The 26,151-nt window shown below is 42.7% G+C and overlaps 1 protein-coding gene across 2 annotated transcripts in view; it reads left to right on the top strand.

Moving 5' to 3' along the window:
* Positions 1-26,151, top strand: part of lrrc7 (leucine rich repeat containing 7) — a 165,193-nt gene that overhangs the window by 22,033 nt on the left and 117,009 nt on the right. For both annotated transcript variants that reach the window (XM_048976699.1, XM_048976698.1), the window contains exon 2: positions 24,157-24,468. The gene's annotated coding sequence lies outside the window, so the exon portion shown is untranslated. The remainder of the gene's footprint in view (positions 1-24,156; positions 24,469-26,151) is intronic.

The following is a 26,151-nucleotide window of genomic DNA, read 5'->3' on the forward strand; positions in this document are numbered from 1 at the left end:
GGGGTCAATTGTATTATAGAATTTGTCTCCCCAGTTTAGCATATTATGATATATCATGTATTATTCATTAACCAGCAAAAATCCCGTCTTTGCAGAGTAGAAGCCCAGGCTATCAGACTCAATACCAAGTCACAATAAGGATCACACACAGTGCTCCTCATAGAGACATTGGGTCCACATGGACCTGGAGAGCTTTGTCCTGACTTTGTTCAGTAGATGGAGCACTGGCACCACTACAGATATCTGGATAAATTATGAGGACAGCTGCCATAATGAGAGTCTCTCTCATTTGGCACTTAACATTTATAATTTGGTGTTTGTCTGGTCCCAAAGTCTTGATACCTCAGTAGGACTGTAAAAACATTACCCTGCAGGCAAAACTAATTGAAACTATGATTACTGAAAGTTTCTGTAAATTACTGCCAGGAGCACCAGCTGCCTTTGACTTCAGCCATACTTCAGAGCAGAGGTCAGGGTAAGTAAGGTTGAAACTAAAGAATTCTGTCTAACTCGTTCCTCTGGGACTGCCTGCTATGATTGACAGGTGCCTGTGGCCACAGTTTTCATCGGGGCATTTAGGCAGGAATGGAATGTGCCCGAGTCAAATGGAGGACATTTGGCCGAACACAACCAAACGTGGCAGCCAGAAATACATTCTGCCACATGGGTTCTGCATTCCAGGCAGTGAAATAACGAAAACTTCTTTCATATCCTCTGTCTTACACTCGCCTCCCATCCTGGCAGTTTCCATGGAAACACCGCGTCGCATGACTAGTTATCAGCCCACGCAGGCAATGCAGGGCTAGGTAGTGCTTGCCGCGTGAAGTCGCAAATAAAACATCCTCTCTGTGTATTCTGTCATCACATCAATGCCAGATCCTTGATGGCAGCCCACTTATTGACTCATTTTAAGGAGTTCAGAGGAACCGGCCCTTGATTTGCATGTTTTCTCAGTTAGTTTCTTAAGCAGCTGTTAAACTCTATCAAATTGCTATCATTGACCATTGATTTCATTCTGAATCACAGTTAGACAGCTCAGGCCAATGGAACGGGAATATATGGGGGAGGGGGGGTTGGTATTGAATGATCAACTTTATTGGTAGTAATTATTCAGAAAAAGATGCGAGGACATTACGAGTGGAATTTTGGTTACTCATCTGGATTTGAGAGCAAAGTACTTTGGCCTCCTGTTGCACTGTTGAGTGTGTCGCTGACCTTTCTGCATAAGCATTACAATAATGACTCCAGTGCGTACTGTGGTACTCTACTTAAAAATGAATCATCCACAGATGGGAACGAATTTTTCTCCCACTATCCAAGATATATGACCATTACTACTGTAAGGTAGTGACTGACCCAAACCATTTCACAAAAACCCTCTGTTGACATGGTGAAGCTTGAATTATTAAAATACTATTAAAATATAAATTTTAATAATGTCTGATGTCAGTAAAATTAGGGGTATGACACTGTTAATATGATGAATCTTTCGCACGGATTGCACTCATGAACGCAGTATTTTTGTTTGTTGTGATGTCTTGCTATGCGGTTAGTCTCATTGGTACTCAGCTATATAAATGGGTAGATTGGGTGACAGCATTTCCAAGGTAGGTAAATAATGCTAAGATAAAGCAATGTCCATTTCGGTCTGCTCTACATGCTGCCCCCCGTGCCTCGTGCTCTTGGGGGGCCTCCAAATGTTGCTCTATCCGCTAGCATGTCTTCGCTTATAAGACCTCTCTTGGTTCTATTCTGGCACAAGAAAGTTGCATTGACTATTAATGTCTGAGCGCTGCACTCAAATGGCTTCTCTGCTGAGAAATTAATAATTCACTTTTTACCACTGCCACTGCTTGAGATGAGGCCCTCTCCCGTTCGTGTCTCTGCCTGATCTTGCAGCATACATTTCCATAGTATGGTAGCACTCTGAGAGAAACATCCCTGACCGCTGGATTACATCATAGTCAAACAGAAACTGCTATGAAAAATGGAGTACAGAATATTGCTGGTTTCTCTCGCTTCTTCTCTTTGCTGTGTTTCACTAGTGTATGTTCGTTGTTGCTTGTCACAGAAAGCGGTGTGTTCCATTCCACATTTTATTCAGAAAATCAGCTTCGTTCTTGCTGTAATATTGGGATTGGTGTGCAGGAATCATTAAGGAGGAACAGCACACTCAGCTGAAGCTGTTATTTCTGGCAGGCGTCCATCACACTTCATACCTTTCTGGGTATTTTACTGTATTTAAACACAGGAAAACCTTATGGTACCACTCAGTCGTTACATAATCCAGGTCAGGAATGCAGTGGGGGTGATTCAGTCCTCCCAGGGACTTCTGTTGTACCTCTAGAATTTTCAGCACCCCCCCCCCCTTAACCAAAGATTATTTTATCCAAAGCAATGTGCAATTGAAAAAGCAGAGTCAGACAGTCCCTGGAGAAATTGGGATTAAGAGCCTTGTTGTGAAACTGGTCTTTCAACTGTGGGATTTGAAACCACAACCTTCTGAACACAAGCATAGAAGCCTAAAGCACTAAGTCACACACCATCCCTATAAAGGGCAAGCCACAGTGCATTAGCAGAGGGTGGTGTTGATCCATCGATCGCTGGGCTATGGGCTTAGCATGCTCCTGCTGCGCCACTGCTATAATATCCAGCGTCGTAAATCTAGTAGGCATGTAACCTTGACAACGGATGTTGTTTCTCCCAATAATCTGCACAGTGAGACTGAAGATGCCTCTTTGGTGGCAAAGAAATCCATAGTTTTTCACAAGTTTAATTATTTTTTTAATACTTTCTTCTCCAAATGTCTTACAAAGATGTTTCAAGTAAGTTTCATCAGTATTCTTCCAAGAGTGTCTCTTAAAGTACAAAACACTGTGTGCTGAAACAGATTTGAATATTACATCTCAGAAAAATTAAAGGAGTCTTTTAGTTCCATAACATAATGGCCACAGAAAAACTCTATTTAAAGAAAACCTGCTGAACTGCTGAACATTTCAAAGCACTTGGTGGGAAATCTGTGGTTGTTTGAGGGCAATTATGTACAGCATGTTTTCCCAGTTCACCCCATAGTTTGCTCATTCCAGTGTACTTGGTGCTACCAAAATCTGTATTCATCCTGCCCAACAACACTAGGAAGAGGATAACATTTCATTCTCATGTGTTATTGATGGCAGGGAACAATTCAGGAACAATGCAGGAACAGCCTATCACAGTTTGTGTCTATGCTTATACTCACAACATAATGGATTTTTCCCAAACACTTTTCACTCTGACAGAAGCACTAACTTCTTGCATACTTTGGCCTTCATTTAGCTCTCAGATCACAATTTGTGGATCTTCATCATACTGGAAACTATGTACATGAAGCAATAGATAATACTATATGTGAAAAATCCTTTGCCATGAACTGTCAGACACAGGGTTTTGGCAGTTAAGTCTTTTTTTTTTTGATTGGCGTGGAATTTAAACACCCTCTGAAGATCATCCTTTTATAAAGCGATGTTCACCATGACATGATGTAATCATGCTAAACAAGATCTTTAGCAGTTGAGCAGGTATGGGTGAATATCTGTAGCTGAGTAGTAAGGGGTGAAAGCGATCGCTGTCTAAGAACACGGGCCTAATTTGAAACTGTGATATATGGTGACATTACTAGGCGCTCAGTATAGGGGTTGTCATGGGACAATGCAAGCAGAAAAACTAAATAAGAACTTGCAGATGATGCAGGCACTGCGGCTGACAGTGATCTGCAGAGTCAGACCTAGATGGCAGTACAGGTTTGTCTAACAGGGGAGCGAAAGTGGTGCTAATAAAAGTTCTCATTCTGTCAATATCGTTATGGCAATTGTGGCAGCACCCTGATGGAAGAATGAAGGATGGAATGATTGGAGGTAAGGAGGAGGAGTACAGAGAGGAGAGGCTGCATGGGGAGGTATGCTGAGCGTCAGTTTGAATGGAGTGACCAAAAGAAAATAAGCAGCGATGAGGATCCAGCAATGGCAGATCCCATGGACAGGTGGAGCGGTGACGGCGGACATCATGTCTTATGGCTCTGGACAGGGTGGGTAGATGGAATGTGGATGTTCTAGTATGGCCGGGGAGCAGTGCATTATGGGACTGCTGTCAATGACTTAGGCCTTAGGCAAGAAGAATGTGCGTGTGTGTCTCATATATTTCCATTGAATCAATACCCCAATACCATGCAATCAAGCAAATCAGATTACCCGTCTCTAGGTGTACATTTGGTCCATTAGCTTAATTCATTATAACACATTCATTAGGCCTTATGATCCTCAAAATAGGTAAATATGGCAAATATACAGTAAATCTAGTAGATATAGCCCATTTGTCTCCATTTGATATCTCTGACTGCTTTCCCATTACCGGTCTATGTACTGTAGTACGTCCCATTCTTTCAGCAAAGAAGACTCTGATTATCTTCACTGACAGGCAGGCTTCAGCCCCCGCCCTCAGAGTCAGCACATGACACGCACATACACATTCTCCTTTCCAAAGGCCTAAGACACTGACAGCAGTCCCACAATGCACTGCTCCCCAGCCCCTGGACCTTCTCTTCTGGAGGACTGGGTTGCAGTTTTGCGTGTCTGGTGGGTGGAAGCAAGGTTTTTATCACAGGTTTTTTAACAGTATGTTATACGTCTATTCATTTCCATAAATGCTGGTCGGTGCTCGTAAAATTGAGTATTTAATATTGGGGGGGCATTAATAGCCTTTTTCTCAAGGTAGGTAAGGAATTTTGCCAATTGAAGATGATTTAATATTTTAAATGGAGATAATGTTCGATTTAGAAACGTTTTTTTTCTTCACTTGATGTTCAGATTTGAGGCCATGAAACCAAAAGCAAGCTGTGAATGTCGCAGGATCATCCCCTTCCTTTTTTCACCCATTATAATAGAATTTTTTTTTTGCCCTTATGTTGGGTGACTCAGCGAGGGGCACCTGTTCTCCTACAGGCCCCCAGCCCTGCTTTTTCTGTGCTATTAGCATGGTATTAGCATGTTAGCATGTTCTTCCCATGTTCCTTCGATACTCCAGATTATTCCTGTCACAGATCTAGGACTCTCAGTTAGACTAATCACTGTGCTTGACATCCCATCCAGGATGTTTGCCTGATACACTGTGTCCCTGTATTCGCTGTTGGATAGTGAATGGAATTTTTTTATTATTTGGTTTTGACCTGCATTAGTCTCAGTCTTCATAAATATGACCAAACTGTGTCAACTCATGTTGGTGAATTTAACGTAGCTGAACTGTTGGCTAGTGATTTTACGTGACACGTGATTTGGAATATGAATCTTGGGATCAAGGATTTCAGCAACAAGTTGAATACATGGTAACACAGCAACCGAATCACACTGGCCCTAAATTTAACACTGCAGTTCCAAAACCTCCGAAGGACCTTGAGGAACTATGGACCAGGGGTGAAATTATTTGCTGCAAACACAAATTGGATCTGCTGAGCATAATCTGTAGGTTTAGAAAAAGTAAAAACAGTCCCTTAGATTATTATTCGTCCACAGCAATGTGGTGATATCGCTGCATCTGTTGGTTAAAGTACTTTTCTCAGGAGTAAAATAGCAGAACCATTTCCCAGGATTTTGAGCATTATACCACATATAATAAAGATTATAGGTTAACTGCTGAAATCCATCCATCCATTTTCAAAACTGCTTATCCTACTGGGTCGCGGGGGGTCCGGAGCCTATCCCGGAAGCAATGGGCACGAGGCAGGGAACAACCCAGGATGGTGGGCCAGCCCATCGCAGGGCACACTCACACACCAGTCACTCTCACACGCACACCTACGGGCAATTTAGCAACTCCAATTAGCCTCAGCATGTCTTTGGACTGTGGGGGGAAACCGGAGTACCCGGAGGAAACCCCACGACGACATGGGGAGAACATGCAAACTCCGCACACATGTGACCCAGGCTGAGACTCGAACCTGGGTCCCAGAGGTGTGAGACAACAGTGCTAGCCACTGCACCACCATGCCGCCCCATACAGTGCTAACCACTGCACCACCATGCCGCCCCATACAGTGCTAACCACTGCACCACCATGCCGCTGAAATCAATTCTAAAATACCCAATTAATTTATCTATAGTAAACTTAACTAAGCAGTCACTATTAAACACGCCACTGTGATGTTTTTATTAGCATTTTTAGCTGATTATGGTAATCAGTGTGACCACAGTCCTCTAACATACATAAAAATGCAATCTTTTACTTGCAAAAAAAAAGAGAAGGAATTGCCTCGGGCTTCGTGTGTGAAAAAAGGAACCAAAGCTTCTGATAAACAAAGTATAAATGAGCACGTGTGTTGTAATTACTTCTGTTTTTATTGTATTTCGTTCTGCTTTGACTCATTCAGAGAATTAACACAGATCTGTGTTCGACTCTGATTTAGCGTTAAGACATCTTCAGAGTAAAGTGAAGATATTCCATCGCACTTACGCCGAGATCTGATTTGAAATTTACACTTTCCAAGGATGATTTTCGTCCGGCCATAAGAATCCATAGATCCAGTGCTCTTTGTGAAGGATAATGATTATAATAATATTACTTGCAGTGAATAATGTATATTACCGATAAATGTCGATCTGATTATGTGAAAAAAATCAAGTATTTTAATAGAAATGATTTTAGTGTTTATAAAACATACCGTGAATGTTACTAATTAACCTATATTAGACTAATGTGGCTAATAATTACTCAACTAATTTTTCCCCAGCCAAAACATTCTATTTGATGTAACTTTCATTTAGTGGTGATATTCTACCCTCTCAAACAAGGAGAAGAAAAGTCACCAGATAGTTTGGATCAGCATACGTTTTGTATATAAATGCATTTGGTTTGACAGTTACAGTGGTTTGACAATGAAACTGAAACACCAGGCCAATAGTGTTTGAGGTTTCATGCCTATATATGGGCAGCCTGGTGGCCAGTCTTCACTGATTGAACTTTCCATCAGTAAGAGCAGAGTGTGAAGGTTGAATTAGCAGAGCAATAGCATAACTGCACATACAATACTGTAATCCACACAGCATAATGGGAGACGTCAGAGTTCAAAAGAGGACAAATTGTTGGTGTGAGTTTCGCTGGTGCACGTGTGGCCAGGACAGCAAGTCTTTGTAGTGTATCGAGAGTCACGGTATCCAGGGTAATGTCGGCACACCACCAGGAAGGCGGACCGCATCCAACAGGAGTAACTGTGGATGCAAGAGGAAGCTGTTTGAAAGGGATGTCTGGGTACTAACCTGGACTGGACCCTAAAAACATAAAACCACAGCTGCCCAAGTCACTGCAGAATTAAATGTGCACCTTGATTCTCCTGTTTCCTCCAAAACTGTTCATTGGGAGCTCCACAGGGTCAATATTCATGGTTTGGCTCTAGCAGCCTGACCTTTGGTCACTCGTGTGAATGTCAAACGTCGGTTTCAATGATGCCAGCAGCACAACTCTTGGGCTGTGGAAAATGTGAAACATGTATCGTTCTCTGATGAGTCCACCTTCACTGTCTTTCCAACATCAGGGAGAGCTGTGGTGTGGAGAAGCTGCTAAGAGGCTTACCACCCAGTCTGCTGTGTTTCCTCAGAGTGCAGCATGGGGGTGGATCAGTGATGGTTTGGCCTCCAATATCATGGCATTCCCTAGACACACTACTTATTCTAAATGGGCGCATAGCTGCCAAGGACTACCAAGCCATCCTGGAAGATCATGTTCACCCAGTGGTTCAAACATTGTACCCTGAAGGTGGTGTCATGTATCAGGATGATGATGCAACAGAGTGGTTTGATGAACATGAAAGTGGAATTGAATGTCTCCCATGTTCTATGTTTGCAATAACAAGAATTCAGAGTAAAAATAATGATAATTGTGGTCCCACTGATTTACTGTAGCCTTTATTATGCCGCTGTATCGGTTGCTGCATTTTATAGCAATTTGCTTTTTTTCTACCAATTATTTCAATGCACCATTTTAAAAAGTCACTGTAAAGAATCTTTAGTATTCTTTTTTGGACTCCGAATGCACAAAATTACATTTTTTGCAATAGTGAAGTGTATTTCAGAATTTACCGTGACTCAAAGTGGCAACAAAATTAAGTCCCACTGAGCCTCACAAACAGTGTTCAGGCCCCTGTGTAAAAAGCCAGAATTAAAGAAGCAAACTTCTCCATCGCCTGTGAGTGCCCGTGATTGTGCCTCATATATTCCAAACTGTCACCTCCCCTAAGTGACTTTTGAGACAAACTCAAATTAGTCAGCTGGACAGAGGATTTAACATTGACAATTGTATTAATCGACTGGCAGAGCAGGACAAGAGATGAGCCAAACCATACATACCCAAAACAACCACCTAGAACTAAGCAGTCCCACTGCAGCAAAAGACAGGATGAAGATCAGATTGTCCTAAAGCGTTTGGGAAGGAACAGGTTCATCATGGAAAATAGTATATCCAAAAGATCTGAACACCCGCCCTAAGAAAAAGAAATAAAAAACACAAACTTAAAAGCTAATCAGTTTAAGGTAGAAACAAACAACAGTGCCCTGTAGGTGGCGCCAACAGCCCTCGTTCTCCACAAAATTTAAGTGAGGGCCAAGCCATTTGTCTGTCAATCGACCCTCCTAGCTCTTCCAGTACAGAGTCTGCGGGGGGTGACAGGAAACAGTGGTTAAACAGGCTAAATGATTATGGCAGAAATAAAGACCCAACACCTTTCAAAAATCGTACATAACAAAAAGCATGTAAAACGCGAGCTTCAATACCCCTCCAAAAAACAGAAGCTTACAATGCAACCAACCCCCCCCTCCATGCTGCCCTAAATCCCATGTCGTACTTCCCCAGCCCCTTAATTAACAGGGCCACAGGGGAACTTGGAGCTCATCACAGTCCTGTGCCCTGGATGAGAAGTCAGTCTATCCAAAGGCAGATACACACATGCTACTGGCCAGTTCAGAGATGCCAGTAAGCCTGTATGTATCTGGACTGCAGAAGCAAACCAAAGTACCCAGAGCAGCACAGAGCGAAGATGCCGACTCCACACAGAGAGAGCAGAGGCAGGACTCGAACCCCAAACTCTGGAGATGCGACATACCGCTGCTATTCACTGAGCCGCCATCATACTTCCCAGTCTTGCCCTGAAACCATCTCTACTCAGTGCTTAAACCGTAACTAATTAGTCCACTCAGGGACAGTTGGATTTTAATTACTGAGGCATCTGTAGACTGGAGGCTGCTGATCAATTGCCATAGTAACATGGTAGATTATGCAAACCTAACACCATACTGCTGCACAGCGTCCTGCTGGATCACGGTTGTATGATGAATATGATTCTGTATGGAAGTATTTTTTCAGTTTAATATTAAATTAAATGTAGCCTGGGTAAGGATTATGACCATAACTCAGACACAAAATGAGTGTGCATAAATACACATATAATACGTATCCCCAGAAAGTCTTATCATGTGATTTATTTTTTCTGGTTATTCATTAAATCCAGCAAACAGTGGACTCGTAAAATCTGCAGATTTTCCCAGATAATCATTTGTGATTTTCATTGCTATGTGATTGCTTAGTAACAAAGGTATGCATACTCACAGCACTGCCTCTGAAACTGCGCTAGCAGGAAGGAGCAGCTGGTCACTCTGAGGCATTGTGGGATGCCTGTCTTTCTGCCAGGCTCATTTGTGAATATTATGTAGTAATTTATGATGCAAGGCAGCATTCAGGTGGAAGTTCAGTCCGTCACCCTTCCCACTAGGATGCCAGTCCATCACAGCATACGAAGCAGAAGACTCCCTGGATGGGAGGTCCGTCCGTCACAGGGCACAGGGCACAGGGCAGGGGACACCCTGGAGAGGATGCTGATCCATCCAGCACACACACACACACACACTCTGGACAATATGGAGATACTGGTTCACCTGACTGCATGTCTTTGGGTGGAGGGAGGAAACCCAACAATAGAGAACTCACACACACACACAAACACACACACACACACACACACACAGTGGGGCAGGACTGAACAGCCCAGCCTAGGAGGTGTGATGTGACAGTGTTGCTCAGTGAGGCTCTGTGTTTCGCTCCTGAATGAAATTCTTCAAATCTAATATCAGCTGACTGAATAATAGGCGTCAGATTAATTGGAAAAATTCTGTAATTCAATTACTAAATATTGAAAAAGGCTAAAGGCTGCAATCATGCACAATTAATGACACATTTAATAAACTGACTAATAGGGACAGAGCTTCTGAAAGGTATAAAATCACATTATAGACAAGATTAACATTCTTTGTTAAAAATAGCAATACAGGAGAAAACAAGCTTTTTGCTCTTTTCAAAATGTATGCAACATGGGTTCCTGTAGATGGAGTTTCCCAGTTCAAGGCCAGGATATCTATGTGTTCGGACATTCATCTCTGTAACCCATCCATCCATCCATTTTCCAAACCGCTTATCCTATTGGGTCGCGGGGGGTCCGGAGCCTATCCCGGAATCAATGGGCACGAGGCAGGGAACAACCCAGGATGGGGGGCCAGCCCATCGCAGGGCACACTCACACACCATTCACTCACACATGCACACCTACGGGCAATTCAGCAACTCCAATTAGCCTCAGCATGTTTTTGGACTGTGGGGGGAAACCGGAGTACCCGGAGGAAACCCCACGACGACACGGGGAGAACATGCAAACTCCGCACACATGTGACCCAGGCGGAGACTCGAACCCGGGTCCCAGAGGTGTGAGGCGACAGTGCTAACCACTGCACCACCATGCCGCCCCCCTCTGTAACCCTACTTACTTAATTTACTGAAGGTGAAGGAAAGTAATCTTTTACTTGCAAATTATTATTTAGATGATTTTAACAACAATTTATTGCAATAGTGGAAAATAAAATGTCTTATTTTAAAAAAACCACGCATACCTATTAAATTCATAAATACTTAAAATAATATTTGAGATTTTTATTCATATATAGGTAGTGTTCATTCCTTCCTGGTTAACAGCGCTGATGTGTCCTAGAAAGTAATAAAACTGACACCTATCAGTTTAATTGCTTATTTGTTTTTAGTGAGTCTTGTCAGTTCTTCATAAACGGAAACTTACGCAAATGAATTTAAAAACTTTAATAGTAGGTTTATCTGGAACCAAAGCATAAAATAAACTGTAACCACAATAATAATTTTTGGTTTTTTAACAAGTTACATTATGACTTGACCATGACAAATCTTTGAGTGGATTAGTGTGTTTCCTAAATGTGCTTTAATAAGTTTGAAGAACGAATAAGCCTGCAACGTGTGTGTGTCTGTGTGTGTGTGTGTTGGGGGGAAAGATATGCGTGTCCCCACAATGTGATAAAAAGCTGTTGTTTTGATGTTGTGGGGACCATTTTTTCGGGTCCCTAGAAAGGGAAATTCAATTTTATGAAAATATGTGATGGCTGGGTAGGGTTAAGGTCATCATGTTGGGATTAGGGTTTTGTCCATAGAACTGAATGGTGAACAGATCCATGGGTAGTAGGATTTTCAGGAGAAGAACCCAGGCAGATCTGCTTGGGCACCTTACAGCATGAAGGGTTAACATGACATCATAGAAGTGCAAGGTTTGCTTTCCAATGTAATGCAGCAGACTGTTGCCTTTACTTCTGGTCTCTCCTTCTTACGCATTTTCATTACCATTATAAATGAGTTACAGGGAAGTAGAGGGGCTTGCCCCCCCCCCCCCACCCCAAATGAGAATTGCACTTCTCCTCTTGTGTTTCACACTCTGCACCTGCTGCTAATAGCTAAAAAGTCCCAGGGACAGCAAACAAAAAAGAACTGCAACATGAACATGGACGTATACAGAGAAGAAGCTCAAATTAAGCATGCAGTGGTGACAGTCTGTCACTGCATCCATAGACTCCAGTTGCATTTCAACACCAGAGGGCTGCTTCACTTCATGGTCCTACAGTACAGTCTGCCAGTCACTCCATCTACTTCTCTTTCATCCCAGGGTCGGCAGCACTGCGATGCCACTTTCCAGTGTGATCTGCTCCTGGGACGACTCCCAGTTCTTCAGGCTCAGGGTGGTGTAAGACACTGTGACTGTTTTAGGGCAGCTCCCCAGAATACCCTCCAAACACTCAGTCAGGCTGAACTGATCCGGACACGTCTTCAGTAAGAAGGATCTCCATTTCTAAGTAGACAGTCAGATGCTTTGGCAACACAAGCTCATATCCCAAATTTCAGGTGAGGCCTGTCTGCACAGAACAGTGCATTACGTAGCATGTATGTCAGCCTTTGGTGATGTTACAAGCTAAGCAACGTGATGTCATTTAAGAATGTTGAGTTATCAAGGTCTGGTGGAACATTATTTAGAAAAATGTTGAGTTACTTGATGGAGCATGACCATTCTTTAGTCTCCTTTAGTATCATCTCATTCTGCAGATGTACAAATGTGTGTGATTAGACTCTGAATGGCATAGGGTTATGCAATAAGCTACAAGAGAGCATTTCAGGTTCTGCTGCTCCATCGTAAAGGTGAAGCTGATGGCGTGTCCCAGAAATGCAGCACCTAGGGGAGGGACTGCTGCGCCACTTTTTAGCATTTTATAAATATTTCTGCTGTGTTTGTGCCGCGGTGAGTTATGGCACCCGCTAGTGTAGGAGGATCGTGCTGTCAGATCCGCGCAGATTTTCCTGGTCTTAAGACGCACCGAGAGCAGTTGTGGTGGAGGAAACTTTAAAGTCGACAGAGTCGTATCAAAACAAAAAAGCACCCTTTTCACGAATTAACGCGTAAGCCCCATCCTTGACAGCTGGTGAACTGTAAACACAGAAGTGCGCTGGTGTTAGAGGGGCCGGGAAATAAATCTGCGTGCACTTAGGGAATTTCGCGACCTTCCTTTTTTGAAATTCGCTCGCTGAGGGAGGGGGAAGTGTGTCTGACTCAGCCGAGCGGCACCATCTGACTCTTTATCTTAATTAGAACAAGCAGGGTTCTTATGCAACAGGAACTCTGATATTGTTATAACCTTATGTAAGCTTTAAACTAGCTACGATATTATTTTGACATCAGTAACTCGATGTCCAATATCGTGCTTTAACCTATTGCTGAAACATCACTGACTCTGCACTATGATCTGTGTTCCTGGAAAATATTCCTTAGGGTGAGATATTCCCTGAGCAAATGCATTTCAGAGAGGCCCCACAGGTGGGGTCAGCTGTACCTTTCTCCAGGGCCCTAATAAAGTTGTGCTATCGATGATTGTCGCGCGAGGAACCATAGATCTCGGAGCGCGAGGCAGTTTCTAGCGCTCGCAGCGCTTTAACGTAACCGTTACCCGTGTGCTCTGCTCGAGAGCAAAAGGAACAAAGCTCTTTGTGATACTGTGACCCTCCAGCACAAAACTGAACACTTGGGTCAAAAATTAGAAATTAGGATCATGGTATCAAATGAAAGAGCATAAAAAAATCCTCAAAAAATATCTAAAAATACGGCCATGCGACTTCTGTACGGTTTTGTGTTGGAGGGTCACATATGTATGTATTTATATATTTCATTATTAATTTGTTCATTTGTTTATTTATATTTATATCATCTTTAGTTCTCTAGAATGAAACCTAGGCCCATGTGACGGACTGGCACCCCATCCAGGGTGTCCCCTGCCCTGTGCCCTGTGATGGACTGGCATCCCATCCAGGGTGTCCCCTGCCCTGTGCCCTGTGATGGACTGGCATCCCATCCAGGGTGTCCCCTGCCCTGTGCCCTGTGATGGACTGGCATCCCATCCAGGGTGTCCCCTGCCCTGTGCCCTGTGATGGACTGGCATCCCATCCAGGGTGTCCCCTGCCCTCTGCCCTGTGATGGACTGGCATCCCATCCAGGGTGTCCCCTGCCCTGTGCCCTGTGATGGACTGGCATCCCATCCAGGGTGTCCCCTGCCCTGTGCCCTGTGATGGACTGGCATCCCATCCAGGGTGTCCCCTGCCCTCTGCCCTGTGATGGACTGGCATCCCATCCAGGGTGTCCCCTGCCCTCTGCCCTGTGATAGACTGGCATCCCATCCAGGGTGTCCCCTGCCCTCTGCCCTGTGATGGACTGGCATCCCATCCAGGGTGTCCCCTGCCCTGTGCCCTGTGATGGACTGGCATCCCATCCAGGGTGTCCCCTGCCCTGTGCCCTGTGCTGCCTGGAAGAGTCTCCAGGCTACCATGACCAGGATAAGTGGGTCAGTGATGGATGGAGAACAAAATATCTTGCCTATCTGCTTAAAAATCTTATCACTTATCCAATTTAAAATCTGCCTTCTCCATATTCTTCAGTTTAATATTTTATTATGTTGTATGAAATCCACTCTTAGCGTAATTAATATCTACACTTGATGGTCAATGAATTAGGTACCCAGGCATCCAGCCTGCTCCAACAAAGAAAAGGTGGTGGTCAGAACTGAATCCATACAGCACACATACAGGGTTGAGCGGTTTCATGTCTCTGTGGCTAAGAATCAAAATGTCTGATATAAGTGATTTTAAAATTAGTGTGATGACTGGTGTTACAGGGAATAACTTGTAACCTGGAAAAAACCTCATACTGGTCCATTTGGACTAGTCTGGTGCTGAGGTATTAGCATTATATGATTAATTGTCATTGTTGACACACCACGGCACACAGTGCACATCAACGAAATGTGTCTCCTGCATTCAACCCATATTTGACATTGTGACATAGCAGGGGGGGCAGCTAATTCAGCGCCCGGGGAGCAGTGCTTGGGGGCGGTACCTAGCTCAGGGTACCTCAGTGGTGCTTTGCTGGTTGGGGATTCGAACCAACAACTTTTCAATTACAAGTGTGCTTCCCTAACCATTAAGCCACCACTGTATCACCCACCACATGGCTGTGCTCAGGTTCTCATCCCTGAGGTGGTTTATTGTGTCAGGCCTTTAAGTGTTTCGGGAGACAAATGGGAGTCCTACCATGGGACAGTGCGGGGGCACCTAAGAAAGGGCCACCAATAACCACCAGGAGGCAGAGTGACTCAGCCTTTAGTGATATAGCCCTGCACCTCCAGGTCTGTGGGTTTGTCTCACACCTGGTTCTGTGCATGAAGAGACTGCATGTTCTAATGTTTGCACGTGTTTCCAGATACATGTGTTTAGGTGAATCAGCGTGTATAAATTGCCCAGAGTTTATAAATGTGGGTGTGCTGTGATAGGCCACAAGGTTTGGCAAGCAGTGTTTCTCAACCTGGTGCAGACTCTGCACCACTATTCCTGAAAATTACAGTCTAGCTATTGCCCTGATTATCATTCAGAAGGTTTTTAAAGAGGAGCTGGGCCATAAGCTTTCGTTTGTATCTGGGAGGCTGTCTGAGGGGTTTAATCCTAAAGCCACCAGTTTGCAGTGCCAATTAAAGGCTTCAGTATCTGTAATTGTGATTTCCAAAAAATTCCACTTGGTTTGCACAATGGCATCTGTAGCCCTTTCAAAATGTCATTCTTTTCAATGAATGAATCTGGCTCCCCTTTGTTGGACCAAGGTGTTGGTCCAACAAGGTGTCCATCCATCCATCCATTTTCCAAACTGCTTATCCTACTGGGTCGCGGGGGGTCCGGAGCCTATCGAAAGCAATGGGCACGAGGCAGGAAACAATCCAGGATGGGGGGCCAGCCCATTGCAGGGCACACTCACATACCATTCACTCACACATGCACACCTATGGGCAATTTAGTAACTCCAATCAGCATGTTTTTGGTCTGTGGGGGGAAACCGGAGTACCCGGAGGAAACCCCACGACGACATGGGGAGAACATGCAAACTCCGCACACATGTGACCCAGGCGGAGACTTGAACCCGGGTTGTGTGAGGCAACAGTGCTAATCACTGCACCACCATGCCACCCCAATTATTATTATTATTATATAATTATAATGAAGGTGGGGAAAGGCAGTAATGTGTCTTATTACACTGTGGTGGAATGAGAGTTTGGTGTTGCCTGATCTGATAACACTTTCCAGCAGGCTGTGGTAAAAAGCATAACGCCCGCTATGGGCTGGTTAAACTAGTTATTTGCCCAGTTTTTTGTTTCAATTGCAGTGTCAAGTGTTTTGATACATACATCATGATTTCTGGGATACTTATCTCATCGTGTCACCTTTTTAAAATAAAAAAAAATCATATTCATAAAATTTTCCTTCAAGGCCATTTAATTCGGCATTTGCATCTGTTTCCTAGATTTGTATACCTTTTATTCCTTATTATGCTTTGAACATGCCATATATGCTGTTTTTATTTATTTTAATTAATACGAGCTCTCAGACAATAACGTTAAAACTTTGTATGAAGGGCTGAGAACGTTTTCTAGGTTCTGTATATTACACGCCCGTGCGTTTATATAATGAGTGTCAGAATGGAGCCACATCTTGGATTTATCGCATGATCACATTTTGTTCTCCTTTTGAAGAAAAAGATTGCCTCTTCCACTAGACTTATATTCCGTGTGCTTCTGAGAGATCATTCCCCCTGTAAAAGATGATGTAAGTGGCCGCTCCATTATAGCTGTAAGTGTGTGTTTCAGAGATAAGTCACAGTTCTCATAGTGTACGATGTCTGGAAATATGCCTCAGGTTATCATTTCCTTCTTTTCCTAATGTTGCAAAAGTAAAACAGTGCTTTTCCATTCCGTTGTGATTGTAGGTTTCAGAATGTATATTGGTTAAGATGAAGGTCATTTTACTTTGACGTCTGTGGAAATACATGAAAGCTGTGACGATGACATGATCAACAATCCAGAGTCAATATATAATCAGTAACAAAGGTGGGGTTAGTGTTTAATACACTTTATTGATATAAGTATTGGGACACACCTCTTAATCGTTGAATTCAGTTTTTCATTCAGACCCATTGCCACAGGTATATGAAATCAAGCACCTGGTCATGCAGTCAGGTTTGCAAACATTTATGAAGGAATGGGTCATTTTGAAGAGCTCAATTCAAGCATGGTACAGTCATAGGATGCCACCTTTTGCATTAAGTCAGTTCGTGGCAGAGCACATAAAGTAACATAGTGTGGTCACCGAGTGCTGAGGCACATAGTGTGTAAAAGCCGCAAACACTATGTTGACTTAACTGCAGAGTTCCAAACTTTCTCTGGCTTTACATCCCAGCACAAAAACTGTGCAATGGGAGCTTCATGGAAGGTTCCTCTATGGCTAAGTGGTTGCATGCAAGCCTTACATCACCAATGTAATGCACAGTGGTAAGCGTCGAATGGAGTGGTGCAAAGCACACTGCCACTGGACTCTGGAGCAATGGAAATGTGCTCTGTGGAGTGACGAATCACGCTTCTCTGTCTAGTAGCCTGATGAACGAGTCTGGGTTTGGTGGATGCTAGGAGAACGTTACCTAGCTGACTGCATTGTGCCAGCTGTAAAGTGTAGTGGAGGAGGGATTATGGTATGGGGTTGTTTCTTAGGGGTTGGGATCAGCTCCATAGTTCCCGTGAAGGGAAATCTTAAGACTTCAGCATACCAAGACATTTTGGACAATTCCATGCTTCCAACTTTGGTGAAGGCCCTTTCCAACATGACTGTGCCCTAATGCACAAAGCAAGGTCCATAAATGTGTGGTTGAGTGAGTTTGGAGTGGATGAACTTGACTGGCCCACACCGAGCTCTGACCTGAACCCCATCAAACACCTTTGGTATTCATAGCTTGGGTCCTTATTGAGCTAGCATCGGAAATTCATCGCAGAGTCTCAAAGCACTTATGTAAGTCGCTCTGGCTAAGGGCGTCTGCCAAATCCTGTAAATGTAAATGTAAATGGATGAACTAGAGCAGAGATTACAAGCCAGGTCTTCACTTGCAACATCAGCACCTGACCTCACAAATACTCTTTTGAATGAATGGGCAAGAACTCCCAAAGACCTACTCCAAAATCCTGTGGAAAGCTGTCCCAGAAGTGTGGCAGCTGTTTTAGCTGCTAAGGGGGGACCAACTGTATATTGACGCCTATGGATTTAGAATGTGATGCCATAACATTTCCTGTAGGTGTAATGGCCAGGTGTCCCAACATTTTTGTCCATATAGTGTATATTAGTAAGGAAAATCAAATATGATCTAAGTGTAACATTTAATGCTCTTTAACTGAATAGGCAGTTATGTAATTGTTTAACACATCTTATCTAATGACCCTGTAGCCGGCATCCTTTAGTGAAATTCGATCGTGCTCAGTTTCATTCACCGTCCGGCAGTTCTGTGCCGTTGTGGAAAACTCCATTATCACTATGGCCAATAGAGGAAAACTACTTCATCAGCTTTGTCAGATAGTCTCACTCCTCATTCGTGTCCCTGCCTTTAGGTGGCTCCACTTCATGGATTAGAGGCTGATGACTGACAGGATGGTTGCTAAATTGCCGCTCTACAAAGCAGATGGGCCCTGTGACGGCTAATATATCCTAAGAGGGAAACCAGCCATATTTTAATACTGTGGCTCACCAGATGAATTGCAGAAACACTATATAGTAAACACTGATCTACGGGTACCAAATGGTAGCTTATTGCCTGTTGTATCTCAGACCTTGACGCACAGCATTTTTAACGGATAGTGAATGTTGTTTGCTTCGTGTTGGGTTGGTCATAATGTTTTGGTTCTTTAGTATGTTTCATCTTTAGCATGGTAGTGATGATGATGAGCTGTTGGCCACGGTTGCTGTACTCAGAAGGAATTTGCTCGGATGGGCGGGAATAGTCAACTTAGAATTTGGGCAATAGGATGTAAATTGAATGGGTTAGGGTGTGTTCTTGAGGATAAAGATCCTGAAAATAGTCTTGTCTCCTTGATTTAAGCCTCCACAACAAACTAATTCTGGAACATACCACTTAAACTCTAAGCAGGGGTTAGCAATGAACTCTTGTTCTTCCATATCATGCGTGGCTTTGAAACATTTTTGCTGTGAGGGAAATTTTGGTATGCTCCTCTGTTTTCTCAACACTGCTACATACTGTAGACCTCTTTCCTGTTTACATGTCTGTATGGCATTTACAATCCAGTTCTTTTAAAAAATGCAATGAAATGTAAACGTGTGTGCATACAATCATCATAATCATAGACTGAGTATGTTGAAATGAAGGCCTCCATACATCGACATCTGTTAACCCTGCAAACCATCATGCTGGATTTATTTAGGTCTGTTTTTCCACAGTGGTGCATCCAAAGAGGATTTCTTTGGGGGGGAAAAGAATAGCAGTATCAACACTATAGACCCAAAACCCTGCAGTGAATGTCTCAGTCAAAATTCCTACTTTCAATTAAGTTTATGTCTTTACAGTTATCTATCATGCTCATCTCTGATTTAAAAAAATAAAAAATGATTTTATTGACATTAATTCAGCCGTATCCCTGATAAATCCTGTGCAAGGTTTCAGTTATCATTCCAGTTATTTTTCAAAGGCACGCAGGTGTGTTGCGATTTTGACTTAATCCCTTTCAAATGGGAGCGGTGCAGTAACGCGAGTTTTAGAGTGATGCAGGGAGGACGCGTCTCAGACTGTATTCCACACCGATGATATTCAAAATGCATGTATTAGGTTTCGGTTTGAGGTTGTCGACAGCGACCAGCCCAGGAAACCTGGAGCATAAGACACGTTGAAACCTGGATGGGTACAAAAATGTAATGGAGATCTAATGCAGTGTTTCTGCCTGCAGTCTCTGGGGACCCCCAGACAGTCCATGTTTCTATTGCCTTCCAGCTGGGAGGGAGCAAACACATGGACTGTCTGGGGGTCTCTGCGGACCGGATTGGGAATCACTGCTTTTTTGGATTAAATCGGAATCTGAGCCATTTGCCAGCTGAAATTTTTCAGAATTCAAAGAACAAGAGAAACAAAATATTGGACTGCAGGGCTCAGTATCATGCACTCGGAGTGTGGGTACCCTTTACCTCTCTTAAATTCGAATTTGTCCTCATCTCAAAAAAGGATAATTGTGCAAAATAGACCTCAGATCTCAATGTTACGAAATTACATTATATAGCGAAAGGCATCATCATTTCATAATATAAGGTCTACTTTCCTTTTTATAGACTATATTAATCTATGGTTATCGGATTTATTAATGCTGCACACTAGATTTCATTGAGGTCTCCTTAAATCTGTTTGTGACGGAGGTATTGATGTGCCACTTACTGGGAGATGACATTTTCCTTTGTACCCGAATTTAATAGTTTGCTGTGACTCAGATGCCATCACTTTCAAAGTCCTTGTGTACTGTGTTGTGGCGACTGGGAAATGGGGAGTGTATAATGAAGGTACATCGTTTTACATATACAGTTTACTCATGGGCAGAATGCACTTATGCATTCTGGGTAGCCTGCAGCTGTGTGTATCTCGGCAGGGTAGTGATCTGTGTTCCGAAGGTGGGTTCAAATCCCATGTCTGGCACAGTAATTATATCATCCTCGGGCCCTTGAGGAAGACTCTTAAATCCAACTGCTCCAGGGTCACTGTGCACCGGCTGACCCTGTGCTCTGACCCAAAAGCAACTTCTTACCTGTATTTGCGTGTGTGCCTGTGTTTTTTGTACAAGGATAACTAAATTTCCCCAGGGGTAAAAAACAGCAGCACTGTGCTAATCTTTTCTATGCTAATACAACATCATGATGCAGTGGGTCACTGTGCACCGGCTGACCCTGTGCTCTGACCCAAAAGCAACTTCTTACCTGTATTTGCGTGTGTGCCTGTGTTTTTTGTACAAGGATAACTAAATTTCCCCAGGGGTAAAAAACAGCAGCACTGTGCTAATCTTTTCTATGCTAATACAACATCATGATGCAGTACTACGTTCTCTGGCATCTGCCCTTTTATTCATGGAAACCCACCCAAAACGGGGCAAGCAAGACATCAGTAATCCAAAGAGTGGAAATAAGACTTGGGCCGACAAATCTTCACGCGCAATGTCACTGAGGCATCATGCCGCACCAACATACAACAGCACACTGAAAATGAATCTTCTGGTATGTGGCTTAATGTTTGTAGAATTTCGTTAGAACAACATTTTAAGATAAGCAGCACTGTGGCCCAGTGAGTCGTGGGCTTGAATCCCCTTAAACGCTCTGTATGTATGGATTCTGGTTGCATTTTCTTTCATGTGCTGTGTGGGTTTGCTCCCACAGCCCAAAGGCATGCAGTGAGGCTGGCTGGCAGTTTTAATTGCCCCTAGTATGTGCACTACAGTATGTGCCCTGCGATGAACTGGCATCCCCTCCAGCCAGTTCCCGCATAAGTATGGGGAGAGGGATGCATTTTATGGTTCAAGTGAAGTCAGTGACTCTGATTTGTTGTTAGGCTCTAAAAAGAAATATTACTTTTTTTCAATTTTCAACTATTTGTAGTCAGTGAAATTGTTTATATAATGTCCTCAGTAGAAGTTTTCATATCAGACAGTCCAATGTCATTTGTTCCGATGATGATAATGGCGTTCTTATTCAGTATATAATGAAACTCTCCCTTTGAGGGTACAATGACGTGATCAATACAGTTTGGTTACAGATTGTGCTATTTTTGTTTTGCTGCTGTTGTCCTCTGTGACTTGCACTGGATACTATAAAAATGTATGGATGGATGGATGGATGGGTGGTTATTGATTCTCAACATCCAGTGTGTTCAGTGTGGAAGTATTAGAATATGTGTTGTCAAAGTGTTCCTGAAGAGTAATCTTCTGTTTTGTGGGGGGTGTTGAGTAGTCTGTCATTTCCTAGTGTACAGACATGGAAAGTTCCATTGTGGAACATCGCTTCACAGCTGAGTCCCTTCATCAAGTCCCCTGCAGTGATGCAAATGCCTGTGTCAACTGTCTAATGGAAGAGCAGTGGAAATGACATTAGGGTCTTGGGAGGAGGTGCAGACCTTTGTAGAAATGTGGTATTTTGGCGCATGGCAAGGAAAGTGGCTTTGTGTATTCATACATATTTCACTAGATGAAATTAAGTTGGGAAATATTGATAGATATTTGGTGCATTTTGAAGTAGAACTTCAATGGTGTGTAACTCTGGACTAAGGCTTGCATTGAAAAATATCATCTGTATTAACTGTTGCTTTTTTTCCTCTGGGTATAAAAGCAAACTTATGTAAAATAATACCTCAGGGTACCACTAAAGCAGGAATTTACTACTTCATAATAACTAGGAATCACTAGGAATTGTTTGCTTCCTGGTATAAACCCAGAATGATAAAAGCTTCACAGTTGTACATTCTTAGGCCAGGAGTGTCACACCCTGCTCGTCCGATCCTCCTGTATGCCACTCTTGTATGTGGAATCCCCGTGTTTATCAGCTGTTTCTTCTTGCTGCCATTAGTTTAATGTATTTAGTCCGCATTTCAGTTTGTTTCCCCAGTCCGGTCATTGTAATGTTATAGCTTTGCTGTGTGTCAGCCCCCAATAAATCTCGTTTTGTTCATACCCACGGCTCTCTTCGCCTGCTTCCCCAGTCTGTGCTCTGTACGTCACCACAAGGAGATTGCAGCACTGCTTTTATTTTTCACTTTTGTTCTATAGTTTCTCTGTATTCAGAAGCACTGGAATTATTTTGTGGAGCATATTAAAATTCCTTAATCTGATTAGCAAGTAGATTGCCAGGAAAATGATATATAGAGCTAATATATATGAAGGTGTTTGGTTTCTAACCTGAAGTCAGATGCAAGTCACAAAGGATTCATTTATGTTATTTCTCCTTGCTGTTATCAAATTAGCCGCTGCCCCAGTTATTGAATGAAGCTAATGTGGTTGCAGGGAAGCTGGGGTAGAGTACTCAGCATCATAGGCACAGACTGAGTCACCTGGATATTTAGCATGTGTGTGTCCATGACATCATGCACTAGTTAGCAAGGAGCTGCGGCCTTTACAGGTGGTGGAGAGAAAACGCCTGTGGAGATCATTGCTATGGTTTGTTTGGTTCCATTCTTTGATAACTTCAGATTTCATAAATAGCTACTTAAAAAATGTTCAGTTTGGGCATCATCCGCTGTACCTTTGGGCTGAAAAGCCTGGTCTTTACTGCATCAAGAAGTTTGTGGAGACATTGTACAGCTGTTTGCGGAGATAATGTAATGCCTCTGAAAGCATTATGCAGAATCTGGACTTTTTATTGATAATACTGAGAAATAGCAACTTTAGTTATAAACTTTACCCATCTGTAGCCTGTACTACGAAGTGGGGTTACTGGCTTATCGGGGTAACTTGTCGGATTTAAGGTACCACATTTAAATGGACTTCATATTCCTTCACTTACATTTCACCCAGACTACCTTAAATCCGAGAAGTTACCCCGATAAGTTAGTAATCCCGCTTCGTAGTACAGGCCCCTGCTCCTTGAAAATGTATAAAGGCCATAACAAATGTATTTCAATCTTCTGTCATATTGTGCTGATGAATACAAGTGAGCGATAGAACAAAATGCATTCCAGAAGTACATGTTATGGGTTGTTCATGTGGTTTACTTAGAGAACTTAAAATGTAGTGTTCTTGTGCATGTAAACAAGGGCACATGTTTGTGCTCGCTATGTCGCTTGGCTGCTTCCTTGTCATGTTGTATTTAATTTGTTTGTTCCTATTTTGGGTTGTTTTGAACCAAACCTTCATGCTGTCTCACTGCCTTCAGGGGACCGCAGGGGATTTAAATATTTCATGATAGCCATTAATCAAAATGCAAATGCTGCAGACATGACATTCGTGTTTTGGCAGGTCCAAGGTTATTGATGAGCTGGAGAAGAAATGACCGAACTGCATGTAATTAGGCTAAGAGAGACTGTAGAGTGTAACGGTCAGGATACATGAAAACAAACAAAATAAGTATAACAGTGTTTTCTTTTATTTACATCTCAGAAGTAAAAATAAAGAAAAAACAAAATAGTCTCATCAAAAGATGGTTTGCTCTCTGCCTAGAACTCATTTTTCTGTTTCCTAGAATTTAACAATAGAGGCAAAAACCAAACATAATCACAAATAAGGAAGTTCCACTGTAAATTAGTGTCAAAATAACTATATAGAAACAATTACATGAATTGACTGGCATTAAACAAATTCCCAAAATGATCTTAATCATCTGTGATACCGCTAATCATGGTTCTTGCATTGGCTGGCTTTGCAGGAATCGCTGTCCCAAAGGAAGTGGAGCTCATAGATCTGCGAAGCGGGTCTGAAGACAGAGCAGCAACAGCAGCTGAGCTCCTTTGGCTAACATGGACGACCTCTCCCAAGACCTCGTCCAGCTCTAGCGTCCGTCAGGATTTCTGTGAACAAAGAGATGGAAATGAGGCGCGACGACGGGAACAAATGAGAGTCGACGTATCAGACGTGTCTCGCCGTTCTTCAGCGACATCCAGAGGGCTGTGCTGACCCTGGCCTTGCCACCAGAGGAAGCAGGAAACGACACCTTCCTGGGCCTTCTGCTTGCTGTGCGGTGAGTGGGCTGCGCTGGACATCAAGAACGGTTCAGAAGGTTTTAGTCTCTGCCGTCTTCCTAGTTAACATTCAGCTCATGTCCTGCCTACGTTAATGGCTCAGCGCTTGGGAGGGAATGCACCCACTGCGTTCTATGATATATTAGGCAGTTCTTTAAATTATGGAAAATGCTATAGTCCATTATGGAAAATGTTCCTAGATTGAGCATGTGTGTTGTCACTGTTTACTGTTGATAAATCACAGAAAAGCAGGTGTCCCTTAAACTTCTGTTACAGAAGAGGTCCTGTAGGTGGATTTATGGACATTTGTGAGTGGTACAAGATAGGTACATACTGTATAAGGTAATGTCACGCCCCATTTCGAAAGATAGAATGTCACCCAAGGCTTAACTGAAATAGTGAGTTTATGATACGAATGTACCCTTGTTATAAATACTGAGCATGACATTAGTATTCATTAGGAAAAGATAGTGCTCAGTTCCATTATGGAAGCTGAATGGATGGGTGGAAGGTATTGTGGTGAGATGTCAGAAAGCCTAAGGATCTCATCCTGTATAGTCATCTCAACTTTCCAGAGTTGTCTTTGCCTGGCTGTTTTATTTACTTCAACTTTAATTTCTTCTTTTCCGTAAGACTGATTTAAATGCTGCAGGTCATTGCTCTTCTGGTGACATGCAGAGCTTCTGCTTTGGAACGTGATTGAAAGGATTTAGAGTAGGTCCTGCCATTGAATCTCAGCTGGATCTCATTCTTTACCCTTCCAGGGTTAATCAAAGAATGTGTGAAACTGGATTAATGCTTTCTGTGCCATTTTTTATTTTTACCAGCCACTGCTGTCGTGTCAGGGTTCGTTCTGTTGTTTTAATGTCTCTGGATTGTTTCATGAAAACCATTGTTCAGTCTTAGTTTGAAGATTAATTCAGGAGATAATTGTATTATGCAGTATTAAGTTTTCTTTAATTGTATATTAAATTCATGTTCCTTTCAAATAGCACCCTGTAGAGTTCCTTCATCCTCTGGTAATATGCATAATCATTTAAGCATAAAATGATATAGAGTCTGTAAAAATATTTAATATTAAAGACTTTTATATCATTATTTTCTTTTCCGCTTGAACGGCTTCTCCACATGGGTAACAATGTGGCCTGACAGCCCCTGGGGTGTCACTTAAATTGTTGTGCCTGACTCTGTGTGTAGCTTATGTTAGGCGTGTGTTTATGTGCCTGGATATTATGGGATGTCTCCTGCTTCATTCCCTGAGCTTCCTGGGATGGGCTTCAGGTTCACTGTTACCATTCGAACCCTCTGCAGTCTGAGGCCTCTCAGTCACCTTTGAGGTGGTCTGACATACTTTGACTTTTTCATACTATCTAGAAACATTTATCCCGAAGTGCTACATATACTTTTGTTCAGCGGCCAATAATCTGAGACCGTTTAAAATGTCATCAATCTGTTTTTGTTTAAATCAACTTTAAACATGCACTTTGCAAAAAACCTGTTTTTAGGGGTGCTAGGATATTGCAAAAAAAAGGAAAAAACGCTAAACATTTTTGGCCAAGGAAACGATGAAGGACAGTTACTGCCTAGTATTCTCAGAATTTTAAAGTAGTAAAAAGTTTTTTCAGTGTGTTTTGGCTTCATGGTAATTATTGTGTGCAGCCCTGAAAATTTTTTTTAAAATG

The sequence above is a fragment of the Brienomyrus brachyistius genome, chromosome 15 (assembly GCF_023856365.1).
Source record: "Brienomyrus brachyistius isolate T26 chromosome 15, BBRACH_0.4, whole genome shotgun sequence".
Lineage (NCBI taxonomy): Eukaryota > Metazoa > Chordata > Actinopteri > Osteoglossiformes > Mormyridae > Brienomyrus > Brienomyrus brachyistius.